Source organism: Octodon degus, unplaced genomic scaffold (genome assembly GCF_000260255.1).
Source record: "Octodon degus isolate 3935 unplaced genomic scaffold, OctDeg1.0 scaffold00020, whole genome shotgun sequence".
NCBI classification, from domain to species: Eukaryota; Metazoa; Chordata; class Mammalia; order Rodentia; family Octodontidae; genus Octodon; species Octodon degus.
In genome coordinates, this window is record NW_004524596.1 from 4,073,304 (window position 1) to 4,086,342 (window position 13,039).

Sequence of the window (13,039 nt, forward strand, 5' to 3'; positions counted from 1 at the left end):
TCTCTCTCTCTCTCTCTCTCTCTCTTCGACTCCATCATGCTGCCCTGCACCATAAGCTGCTTGTTACAGGTCGAACAAATGGAGCTGCCCAAACTTGGACTTTTGATGGTTAAAACGTGTGCCAAATTAAACTCTTTTCTTTCTATTTCACTCAGCCTCGAGGATTTGTTATAATATCAGAAATAGATTACAAACAAAATAGAGAGTGTTCTTTCTTTAGCATATAGAAGAGACAAATTTGTTAAATAACGATAGTAATTCATGAGAGTTAGGCTGTCTGAAAGAGGCATAAAGCAGAGAGAATTTATGTACTGTAATCCCAGGGTCAATAACAGAGTTGGTTGTTTCTATCATGTATTCTACAATTATAAATTTAACCACTATTTTGTTATATACTAAATTATTTGTATCAGTCCTGAACATTTACAGACTTTTCTTGTCATTATTCCCAATAGATTGCACTTGAACAAACAGTTACAGCATGTTGGTAATTATAAGTAATGTAGATATTACTTAAGGTATATAAGATGTGTGACAGTTATATGCAAAAATTGTATGCAAGATATATTGGTAACCCCAAGTGATCCTAGAACCTACATCCCTCAGAAGTGACTGTTTGCTCTATTCAAAAGAATGGTCCCTCTAACAAATTATTTATGCTGCACAAGAAGCTGCTGGATTTGTGCTAAGTTCTCCCTAAATTCTAGTAATTGAATCATACTGTAAATGTTGGTTAAGCTTCAGAAACAGAGAACTGGGCATGTAATTTTGGGCTGCCTACAGCAAAACTAAATCACATTAATCAGACTGAAATTCACAGAATATGATGTAGCTAATTGGCCTCATCCACACAAATCAAAATGACATAAAGTGGACTAAGTGAATTGCCGCAGAATGGGCAGGAGGGCATATTTCTAGACTATATTTTCATATGTGAAATTTTGTGTAGTGCCAATTTTTAAAGGCAGGAAAATGGGGAACTTCTTAATACAATCTTAAATGTCAAAGCATTCATAGAATTTTAAGAGTTCACACTTACTTTTCCTCATACAGTAAAAAGTGTTCTAGTGGCTCAAGATTTGCATTTTAGCACAGGAGAAAGGTCCCCCAGGAACATGAGGAGGGATAGGAAGATACAATGTGCCTGTGGCTGAAGGGGAGCTGGTGAGTAGGAGTGAGAAGCTTCTCCCTTCTTTTATTTCTCTCTCCCTTCACTTTTTATTCTTCATTTTGTTTGTCCCTTCTCATTCTCGTCATCCCTTCTTACCTTACCTTGCTTCTTTCTTTTCCTCTTTTTTTCTCATTCAAAATCATGTCAAAATTCTGGGAAAGAAAAGCATGATTGCATAAGAGGATGATAGGATGCAACAGTGGTCGGTGGATGACACAGATCGAGGTAACAGATGGTGGCAATCAAATGCCTGCTACAAACGAAAAAGAACATCTTGGCACATATGTGCCAGAGTCTTCCAACTTTATCTAGACAGGATCAACCTAGTAAGAAATCAGCACCAAATTTGGTCTTAGCCATCATAGAAGCTTTTTAATTCGTCTCATTCATTCAATTTAGTCATTCATTTAATTTGTTCATTCACTCAAAAGACATTTGAATACCTTTGTCTTTGGGCAGTTCTCCTGTAAGTAGTTGGTAAATAGCTCCACATGATTTTAAAGTTCTTCCCTAACTACATATCTTTGCTACAGAAGGATTTGGCAGTTCTTTCTTTTATTGCCTAACACATTTCCTCTTCTCACAAGGCTAGCACTTTCATTCTTGATCCAATTTACCAAATATTTCTTTCATAATGTAGCACCAATTGCACCTCCAGTTAAAGTGGAATAATATCTTTCCATGATAGTTGTCTCTGAAGATGGATTTTTTCCCTAAAAATAATGCTGACTTATTTATGCTTTGTATTCACTCTGCTAGTAGGGAGCCAAGTATTTGGAGATTATGTGGATGTGTTTGATGAAGTACTGTTCTTCCTTGACTGGAGAAAATGACCTGTAATGGGATATTTCTGGAAGTAAATCACACCATGGGTCCCTCTTTGGCATTCTCTCTCTTCCATACCATCCACTGTCCTCCCTTCCCTCTCTCCTTTCCTTCCTCCCTCCATCTGACTTAATGCTAACAAGAATTCATCATCATAAATATTTATTTATATAATTAGTACCACCTATACTAATGGTACTGATTACTTTCCTCAGTGCAATCTGGAAGACAGATATAAATTTACCATTGGCAAAATGAGTTGCTTCTCATCTACCATTCCTCTGTGCAAGCAGCCCACCATCCTATACAGAGGAGAGCAACACAAGTTTGTCACTGAAATATATAATGTCAATACTCCTTAATAATCATTGAACTGGAGGAGAGAAATAATAGGAATGAAAAGCAAACAAAATGATTTCCCACACTAGAACAAGCTTGCATAAGTTGGATGAGTCACACATTGCACTGGGAGAAGCAAAAATTATCTGTGTAGCTTTTTAGAAAACACCCCTGGGGATAAAAGTAGTTTCCCACCCTGGAGTTATTTTCATATTATAAAGTAAAATAATGTTAACAAAGTTCGTGGCCAGAGCTCTCTGAAATTTGTGCTCAGGCTCCAGATTTAGAATTATTCCACTGAATTTATATGGTTTTCCTCAGTCCTCTTATCTTTTGGGAAAAGCCCAGTGCGATTGGTGGTATATGGCTTAAAAGCTATTGGACACTGGTAAGTCCATTTGACAAGAGAGAGAGAGGAACAAGAAAGCCCGATGCACAAGGGGTGCTTCCGGAAAGTAAATGGTGTAACACTGGTTGCTAGGAAACAGCAAGCTAAGTGTAGCATAGTAGGTAGAAGGAGCAGTCTTCAAGGTTGCACAGTCCCCTTACACGTGCAGAGGAAGAAGCAGAGCCTGTCTACACCTATGTCAAAAACCAGACTGTAAACACAGCCCTGTAGCTAAGGTGAAAAACCTCATTTTACATATACTCAGAGCAAAGAAATAAAAATCAGAAAGAGAGGGACTAACCAAGGACTAAATCATTTAGTATCTGTAGTTCGTTCCCAAAATAGATCAGATGTACCCCAATTTTATCCCCAAGTTAGAATATCCTTTCCTTTCTGACAAGTTATATTGTAAAGCAGATAATTAGCATGTACAAGGATAAGTTATAGCCAGAGTACACATAAAAGTCTTAGGGGAAAGATTACCATTAAAACTACAAACTCTCTCCCTCCCTCCGTCCCTCCCTCCTTTTTCCCTCCCTCTCTTGTCTCAGGCCCTTGCACTTGCCAGGCAAGCATTTATTCTACTGAGCTATTTCCCCAGCTCCTAAAGTTCTTTTCTTTAAAAAAAAATAAATATTTTAGGGAAGGGTCTACAGGGTCTCACTACTAGATAGGACTCATAGTGATCTGCTTGTTTACAGCCTCCCAAGAGCTGGGATTACAGGCATGCGCCAGCACTCCCAGTCTCAATAGTCTTCTCAGCATGCTCCGGGGGTAGGGCTGGCACAGCAGGCCTGGGGATTGAACCCCCAGCCCCTGAGCCTGCCTGCAGGGGCTTTAATCCACTGAGTTATTTGGCAGGCCCTTGTTTCTGTCTCTCTGTCTCTCTGTGTCTCTGTCTCTGTCCCTCTGTCTCTCTTTCCCTGTCTCTCTGTCTCTCTCTGTCACTCTCTCTCTGTGTCTCTCTTTCCCTCTCTCCTCTGCTCCTTCTACCTCACTCTTCCAGTCTCCTTTCCTCCCCTTCCCATTCCTCCTTCCCTCGCTCCCCTTCTCCCTCTCTACCTCGGTATTGCTGATTACTCTGACCCACTCTTTATCTTCTGTTCAATGCACTTTGGGAAGTTGGTCTAAATTTGAGTTTCTAATGGTAGTTTCTTTCTCTATGAATTTATATTTATGACTTTTAAGTTGGGCTGTAGGTGATACAAAAAATAGGTACTAAAATTTGAAAAAAATGACTATAATTTTGTAATTCATATACTTTATTTTTCATACATATATGACAAATACAATCAAGTTCTTTAAGAATAGCATACAGTATATTACTTATCCTTATTGGTCAGAGAAATTCAACATTAAGAAAAAATGCATATTTAAGTGAACCTATTCACTTAAATATGTTAAACTGAATGTCTACATTCAGGTAATCCATTTGGAAAAAGGGCAAAGCTGTGCTAGCAGAACTTTAGTTAGAATATCTAAATATTTACTTTTCAAGGTTTTATTTTGAACAAAATAGAAAATTTAGGTTTTAGAACATTTTTGTGCCTCATCCGTTCACAGTTTAAACCCTTAAACGGCAATGCTAGCTGAAAATCATGCCTCCAAAAACACTTGCACAATCCTTTTGGATTCTTTCCGTAAGTCTGTCTGAGAGATTGAAAGAAAGAAATTGAGACTTAAAATTATGAATAGTTTTATTCAAGAGGTGAAAGATTACCCAGAATTATGTCATTAATAAGCAACAAAAATTAGAGATAAGATTGGATTAGTTCCAATGCTTTGAATATTAATCAACTACCGTCTCATACTGTCTCAGTCCTGTGACTACAACGTCTGAAATTCAGTCAATCAGTAGTACTCATCTTGAAAATCTACCAGTGAATTCCAACCACACATACCTAAGCATCAGCCGGTCAGTCAGCAAACGCTTTAGTCCACTTTCCATGTTGCTGAAAGTCAGTCAGTTGACATCAGCCTTACTGCCGTGATCACCCAGATTGCATTGCAAAGTCCCATAGTCTTTCTCTATTTTTTTTTTTTTATGTCTGGTACTGGGAATCGAACCCACACCTTACACTTAGTAGGCAGCCACTGTGCCTCTGAGCTATACTCCCAGCCTAAAGTCTGATAATCTCTAAACACTTCACTCAGAAAATTCTGCCCATCTCTGGAGGCTAGAGTTTAGCTATTAACTATCCCAAAGCCTTATGCAGCTTAACTTGTGCTGTGTTCACAGAGGCAGTGTGTTACAAATACTCGTCACCTGCAGGCAAGCAGGAAGCTCACACTTTCATGGCAGATATTAGCCAACTTTATTGGCAGTTTGCATCTTCACAATTATTTCAACGACTTAACCCATTTGGGGTATTATGAATTCAAATGTGCGAGTGACAGAAGCAGTGGTGCAGCTATGAGATTACCTTGTCTTGTGGCTGGTTCTATTATCCATGTGTGTGTTTATTTGAATCGTCAAATGCTAAAACACGATGCATACAAAGCAATTTTATGTGAATCATCAGAAACAGAATGTTTGCTAAGGCTTTTAGAATTAGTGTATGAAATTGCACTGCTTTTGGTAGAAATAATGACAGTATAATTTTTTAATGAGTATAATGATGCAAATGAGATTTATTCAAAATTGAAGCAAAGTATGACCCTTCGCAAAGCATTAGCTGACCTAACATATCTTGTATTATGCTTCTCAATAAACTTCACTTGGGGGACCAGGGAGATAGCTCAGTTGAATAAGGGCTTTCCTGGCAAGCACAAAGTCCTGAGTTTGATCCCTGATATGACCAAAAGAAAAAAAATCATCACTCTATTGACACTGACTGTTTCTACTGCCTATCAAGTGATTATGTAAAATCATTTTCTAACTTCAGTATTTTTCATCAAACTGAATGGGTTTTGGAGATTTTGTTAGCATTTGGTATTCTCAGTTCTTTCATATTCAAACATTAATTGGTTCTCTTAAAAGTATAATTAAGAAAAATAATACAGTTTGTTGAAAGAATATTTAATTTTGAAGAAGTTCCATATTTTGTTGATCTTTTAAGATAAATTCCACTTATTCTTTATGTAAACTTCTCAATTATCTTTTTAGCATTAAAATTATTCAAGTTAAAAAAATTAAAATAAATTAAAATAAAATTATTCAAGAGGAAGAAGAGCAATGTTACTGAAGTACTCCACCCTGTGAAGAAGAGTGTTGATTGTGTTAACAAATAGCATGATGAACAATATGTTCTTTTAAGTTCAACACTATTTTATCTATCAACTTTAGTACTATACAGAAAAAAAATACTTACTTTAGCTGTATAATTATTACAGTACTTGCCAAGACTACTTTTGAAACATATTGCATGATTTGAAGTTGCTTTTGCAGAATTGCTGCATGGCAGCAAGATGCATCTTCATGTGTGGTGTTGAGCAAGGACATAATCCATCTCTAAGGCAGTGTGCCTTCTGTTGAAAACTCAGCTTTTGAGTAACCACTGATCGGAGAACCCACACAACACAGACCTAAATGACGGGAGAAGTTTTGCCATAAAAGATAGTGTGATATGTTTTAACTAATCAAATGTGAAGAGCCATTCTTTGACTCAACTTTATAGGAGCATGTGCTAGGATATTGATCCATAATGCTAATATTTATCATGTTGTATCATTAGTAAAAGTTGTGTGAACAAAAGAACAAAGTAAGTCACAATGTAAGCTGTTATAATGTAATGAAAAACAACAGACTATAAGGAATTTTATAAGATTGTATTGTAAGTATACCCAATATTATGAAATAATTCAATTTTACCTCAGATTTAAATATAGATTAAATTGTATTGTTTTAAGACTTATTTATTTATTTGTTTGTTATAGGGTCTCATTATGCACTGGGATGCTAGTGATCTTACTGTCTTAGACTCCCCAGCACTGGGATTACAGGAGTGCAACACCATGTCTGGTTTCAATGTCCAGCTAGGTGTAGGGTTGCCATGGCATGCAGGGCCAGAGATCAAACCTGGATCCTTGAGCTTGCCAGGCAGGTGCTTAGACCACTGAACTGTCTCCCTGACCCCTAATTGTCATTTCTATAATAAAAGGTGGGAAGTTTTTGAAAATCTAAGTATTTGTATTTTTGGTCCCATATATTTTGAGTTTGTATTTACCATGACTTTTAACTATGGGAAACATCTTTTTTTTTTTTTTTTAATTTTTTTTTATTTTTATTTATTAGAGAGAGAGAGAGAGAGAGAGAGAGAGAGAGAGAGAGAGAGAGAGTGGTGTGTGTGTGTGGCCAGCTCAGCCCACCAGGGGGCGGGACTGGCTGGCATGTGGTGCTGGGGGATTGAACCGCGGTCCCTGATGCTTTGCCAAGCTTGTTCCAAGTAGGTGCCCTAGACCACTGAGCCATCTCTCCAGCCCCTGGGAAACATCTCTTTCCCATTTAAAATTTCTCCATTGCATTGCAAAGAAAGACAATATTCACTTTTTTACCAGTCCCATGACACAAATGCTTTTAGACATTCAATGATCTATTTCTTTAGCAAATCATTTTCTATTTCAGTGTTTTTGCATGAAATTGATCTAATGCCCAAAGGAGAAATATTGTTAGCTCTCACAGTATATTCAGAAAGCCACACATGCATTTAGCCACTCCTTTTTTTATGAAACTTTTACTGCTTTCTCTTAAGAATGTATTATGAAAAATCTAATTTCCCTGATGATATGTCAAATTGTGATATTTTTTGAGAGTGTGAACAAAACCTACTTTCCAGATGAGTTAAGCAGTTCAGCACCATGTAGGTGGATATTCCACTTAAGAAACCCTCATAGAATTATCACTTCCAATATTTCCACAATTGCAAGCAGGAACACATTGTTTAGATTTAATTTGTTGTACATCCACTGATGAAGAGAAAGTCACCACCCTGGACAAGTATTTGAAGAACTTCATAAATAAATGTCTTAGTGAGCCAAAGAGAAAATCTTAAAGAAATAAATGAAAATGTCTCTTGTATACAGTTAAGGGCATGTTATTGTTTGTGTCTACATGTCACCCCAAAGTCTCATGCAGTCACTGAGGTGGTTTCTAGAGTTGTGATTAATTCATGGTCCAATGTGTGGATTATGGGTGTGAGTGCTACACACTTGCTAGGGTGGGTAATCTACATATAAGGAGGGCAGAGGGGCTTGCTAGCTGCCTCAGCCACTGCTCCTCCCTTTGCTTTTTGCTGTTTTCTGCCACCGTGAACTGGTTCCCTCTGCATGTGCCACTCTGTCTTGGAACCAGCCGAGTATGGACTGAAACCTCCATTAACTGTGAGCTAAGGTGGATATTCCCTTACCCTTCCTTAATTTTGGGTGTTCGGTATTTTGTCCCAGCAATGAGAGAAAGGTAACTGAGACAGAGCCCATGGACAAGGTTGAAGGGAAGTTTCCAAAGAAAATCTCATTTCACTTTGCTCATCCCTATTTGTATGTTCATATTTCCATTCACTTTTAATGAAATAGTATTTGACACATGAAAAAAGAACAAGCACAACATGCACATGTATGTTAAGGTGTGGTTGAAAAGTGAACAGAGTAATTCCTTTCTATGGTTTCCTCTATGCGTGGTTGAAATTTCTATAATTTTAGTTGCTTCTCTATGACCAAACTCACTCTGAAATTACTAAATGAAACACTTGTCATAAGTTTGAAGTACTTTTATTGCAGAATAGTGTCATAATTGTTCCGTTTTATTGCTTATAATCTATTAATATGCCTAGTTCATCAGGTACATTTATCACAGATACATACATACAGATAGATAGATAGATAGATAGATAGATAGATAGATAGATAGATAGATAGATATTGTATTCCTTGTGGTTTGGGTACTTGTTGGGGGGATGGAGTCTTGCAGGTTTTATTCATCAGTGAGAGGTTAATATTACACACAAGAAACCACCACCCAAACTTTTAAGAAGTAAATTTTACACCACTATGCAATCCACGTTTCTCATCTTATCCCCTGATTCTCCCACAAACATGGCAACACTATGGATGTTATATCCTTTATAAATTTGTCTTTACATGTATCATCAATATTCAATTGACATTATATCTTCTTGATCTTTATAAAACCAGAATCAATCTATATGCAGAGTTCAGAGATTAATTATATCATAACCATGTATATTGTAGCATGAAACTTTATTTCACTGAATTGAATGTATGTAATATCCAAACCGGTGAATAAATAATTGTATAATACATTTTCCTGAAAATTTCAGTCTCTATTTTCCTTTTTTATCCTTTTTTTTTAAGAAACACTTTTCTATCCTTCTTTTCCTTCCTTTTTATCTTTCTTGTATCTCTTTTCCTCTTCCTCCTTGGGATCTGTCCCTTTCCTTTTGTGCTTTTGATTCTTCTCTTTCTGTTTTCTTCTTTCCTTTCCATCCTATTTTCCCTGTTTGTCTCCCTGCTTGCCCTTCTCCCTCCCCCATTTCCTGGGTTGTTTGTTTCCTCTCTTTCTTATTTCTTTCTTTACTTTCTTTTAGAGATTTTCTATTGCATTAGTTTTGCCACTACTAAGTCAAAGTTTTCTCTTATCTTGTGGCAGGAATAATCCAGTGTACCATATGCTAATGGAATTGTTGGATTAAAGAATATTCAAACTCGTAAATAGTACCTAGTTTCTGCTGATACCACACTTCTATCAGAATTGTCTCACCTGCTCTTTGATACCTGAATTTGTCTGACTTCTTAATTATTATAGAATTTAGCACCAGTAACAATAATTTTTTTCAATAGTATTTAGATGAAAATTCATTCTTTCCTTGTCACTAATGAAGTTAAACATTATTTAATGAGCCTGATCATGTCTTTCTTCCATTAGATGCTTCGTTGTGGCATTTCCTTAGTTTTCTGTTGAGTTTTTGTCCTTTTCTAATTGATTCACAGGAGTTTTACTAATCTTTTGTAAATTTCATGTACTACAAACATCTCTCAGTTTGTGTCTGTCTTTTCAATGTCTTCAGGCTGTCTTGTTGAACAGAAGTAATTAATTAGTAAGCAGTGGAATTTATCCACCCCTTGATGCTTAGCATGAATTTTAATTTAATGTTTTTTTTCCCTAGCTCACAAGTAGAAAAATAACAAATATTGCTTCCAATTTTATTTTAAGAATTAAAAATCTCCCCTTGAAATTTTAAGACCTTAATGTATCTAGAATAGTTTTATGTATATAATGGAAACTAAGAATCCAATTTAAGGATGTAACTGATGTAGACATTTAACCAATCACTGTTATTGAATGAACCTTTCATTCTATAATGTTTTTTAATCCAACCTTTAGGATACATCAAGTTGTAAAACAAACTGTATTCCCACATCTTTATTTTATTCCATTGGTGAATCTTATTCAATAACTGTGCAGATACCATATAGACTTTAACAACTTCTTCTTCTTCTTCTTCTTCTTCTTCTTCTTCTTCTTCTTCTTCTTCTTCTTCTTCTTCTTCTTCTTCTTCTTCTCCTTCTTTTGTCAACTCAGCCTACCAGCATATGGTGCATGGCATCTAACCATTGTCCCAGCGGCTGTGGTAGGAAAGGTGTAGTGCTTGTCTGTAATTTCACTAACGTAAGCAGACCCAGTCAGCACTGGTTAAATAGTGCACTGCATTCAGGATCTACTTGAATTTCAGCAACAAGTTCCTTCCATATCTAGAAACCATTTTAGGAGCAAAAGCTCATGTTTTTGTATTTTTCAAAGCATTTTTACACCTTAATTTTATTTTAGTATCTAAAAACTTATAGAAAACTAATGATATTTCTCATGATTAGCTAAGACTTTTTTTCCCTGTTGTCATTTTAAGTTGTGATTTTCATTTGCTGTTATATAAAGCTTTAAATGCATTGATGGCTGAAATTATTGACAGCATTTTCTGATTTACACATGGTTCCCTTCAATACAGGAGTCTATAAATACTTATGAATATAGTTCTATAATAGTTATGCTTTTCCAGTTAATTCATGTCTTTATTTATCTGAAGCTTATTTTAGAGAAATGACTGTGTATAAGATCTTATTTAATCTTTACTCTAATAATTATCCAATTTTCCTAAGATCATTCACTGAGTAATCCATTTATATGCTGATTTGATGTTATTTTTATCAGAATAAATTGCCTTTATTTTCAGCTATTTTTCTGCTTCTTTTATTATAGTAATCTTTCTATTAAGTTCAATGTCTTAGCATTTGTATTATTTCAAGACTATAATCAAGCATAATATTCATACATGAAAATACTTATTTATTTTTTAAGGATATCATAACATTCAACATTCGTTAATAAATATAGATGTGTTAAGCAATAACTGAACTTTTTCTGTTAATTTTAAGGTGAGGGCTGGGGCGATAGCTCAGTGGTATAAATGCCTACCTGGCAAGAACAGGGCCCTGAGTTTGATCCCTGGTCCTGAAATAAAAAGTCTAGTTAAGGTGAATTATTTTCATTAACACTCCCATTTAAGCAATGATTTGTTAATGAATTCATTCAACTTGATATGGTCATCTATTACAATTTTCTCTCTCTTCATGTAGGCCCTATACAATTTAATGTTAACTCTTTACATTTCAGGCAAATTGAAAATGTGTCAAAAGCAGAGTGGTAAAATGAATCCTTATTTTCCATGAGCTATAGGCAACAATTATCAAGTCATAGAATCTACTGCCTCGTCAGTACCCTTACCCAAAGGTAAAACACCTACTGTGTTTTAGAGAAGATTCCTGAGGCTTTGGGGGATTCTCTCTGTCAATACCAGCATTTGTAAGTATCAGCAAAAATAAGAATTCATAGGGCTGGCCAAATAGCTCAGCTGATGAAAGCACCTACAAGCAGGTGCAGGGGCTGGGAATTCCATCCCTGGAGCTACCGTGCCAGCCCTGCCACCAGGGCACGCTGAGACAGTGATTGAGACTGGGCTTGGTGGCACGTGCCTGTAATCCCAGCTCTTGGGAATCTGTAAACAGGCGGATCACTACTATTCTGATCTAGTAGTGAAACCCTGAACACCTTGTAGACCCTTCCCTAAAAATACAATAATAAAATAAAATAAAATAAAAAGAACTCAGAATTTTAGACCTATTCACATTATAATTACAGGTCAAAGATGAGTTGTAAATTTAGATCAAACCAATCAAACTCCATAAATTATAGTTTCCTCATGTGAAGTATTAGAGTGATCTAAGGTCATTGTTAGGTTGAAAATAAAAGCAATTAATAGTTATTAATAATGATTAAATACCTCCCTTTTTCTATAATCTATTATGAGGCTTCTGTCTAGACTTTTAATTCATTTTTTTAGCAATTTAACCTATGTTTTGTTAGGTCATTTTACTGATTTTGTTTCTTTGTCTGTGACCTAGAATAATTTGAACATTACCAAACTCACTTTTTATTAAAACATTTGAATACTATTTATGGAAGCATTTTCCTTTTACCACATTTATGAAGGTTTTTTAGGTGAGTTTTTGTACCTGACTTTATTCTTTTTCTTTCTTAACAACAGTGTCCTGGTTATAGTCTGTTTTCTAAACTTCCAGTGGATATTATACATTATTGTGATTTTGATAGATAATTTTTCTCTATGGTTTTCCTCCTCTATAGCTGTGAAATTTTCCAAGATATGTGGCATTCTGACAATAGATATTCAACAAATGTTGAACAAGCAAAAGTGAACAAATAAATGGGTGAACAAATACATGTGTATCTAAAACAACTACAACACTTGATGACATAAATATGAGCTGGAATTTTTCTGTTTTATTATAAAAAATGAAATTGTATTTAGAGATATTGAGGTGACGATGCTAATCTCTGTGTTGTATGAACCACAGTGCCATTTTGCAGCACTCTGGCAGGCTTCTCAGACCGTTCAGCTTATGTGAAGTACCCATCTTTGCCTCTTGCCTTCTAGATTCCCACCTCTCTTCTAGGCATCCCAAGACATACACATTGAATACTAACATGCTATTAAAATAACAGAGACAAAACATTTGAAAGAATTGGTGAGAAAACAACTTTTATAAAATTGAAAATTGTATGGTAATGTCATCAAACTTTCCATAGACAGAAGATCAATTCAGCAGATGATCATGGTAAACCCCTTAAATGTTCATTTTTGATCTTTAGGAGAATTGGTGTCATTCCTTGGAGATATGTTAAATAGCTTGGGACATTGTCATTATTTCTCTTTCACAATTTCATGGAGATTGAGTCTAAAACTTAATGATAATTAAGATTCTGAAAAACTAATATAAACAATTAACAA

At 35.6% G+C, this 13,039-nt stretch overlaps 1 pseudogene; it reads left to right on the forward strand.

Annotated features, from left to right (window-relative positions):
• Positions 1 to 4,714, forward strand: part of LOC101574997 — a 10,326-nt pseudogene extending 5,612 nt beyond the window's left edge.
• The last annotated feature ends 8,325 nt before the right edge of the window (positions 4,715 to 13,039 follow it).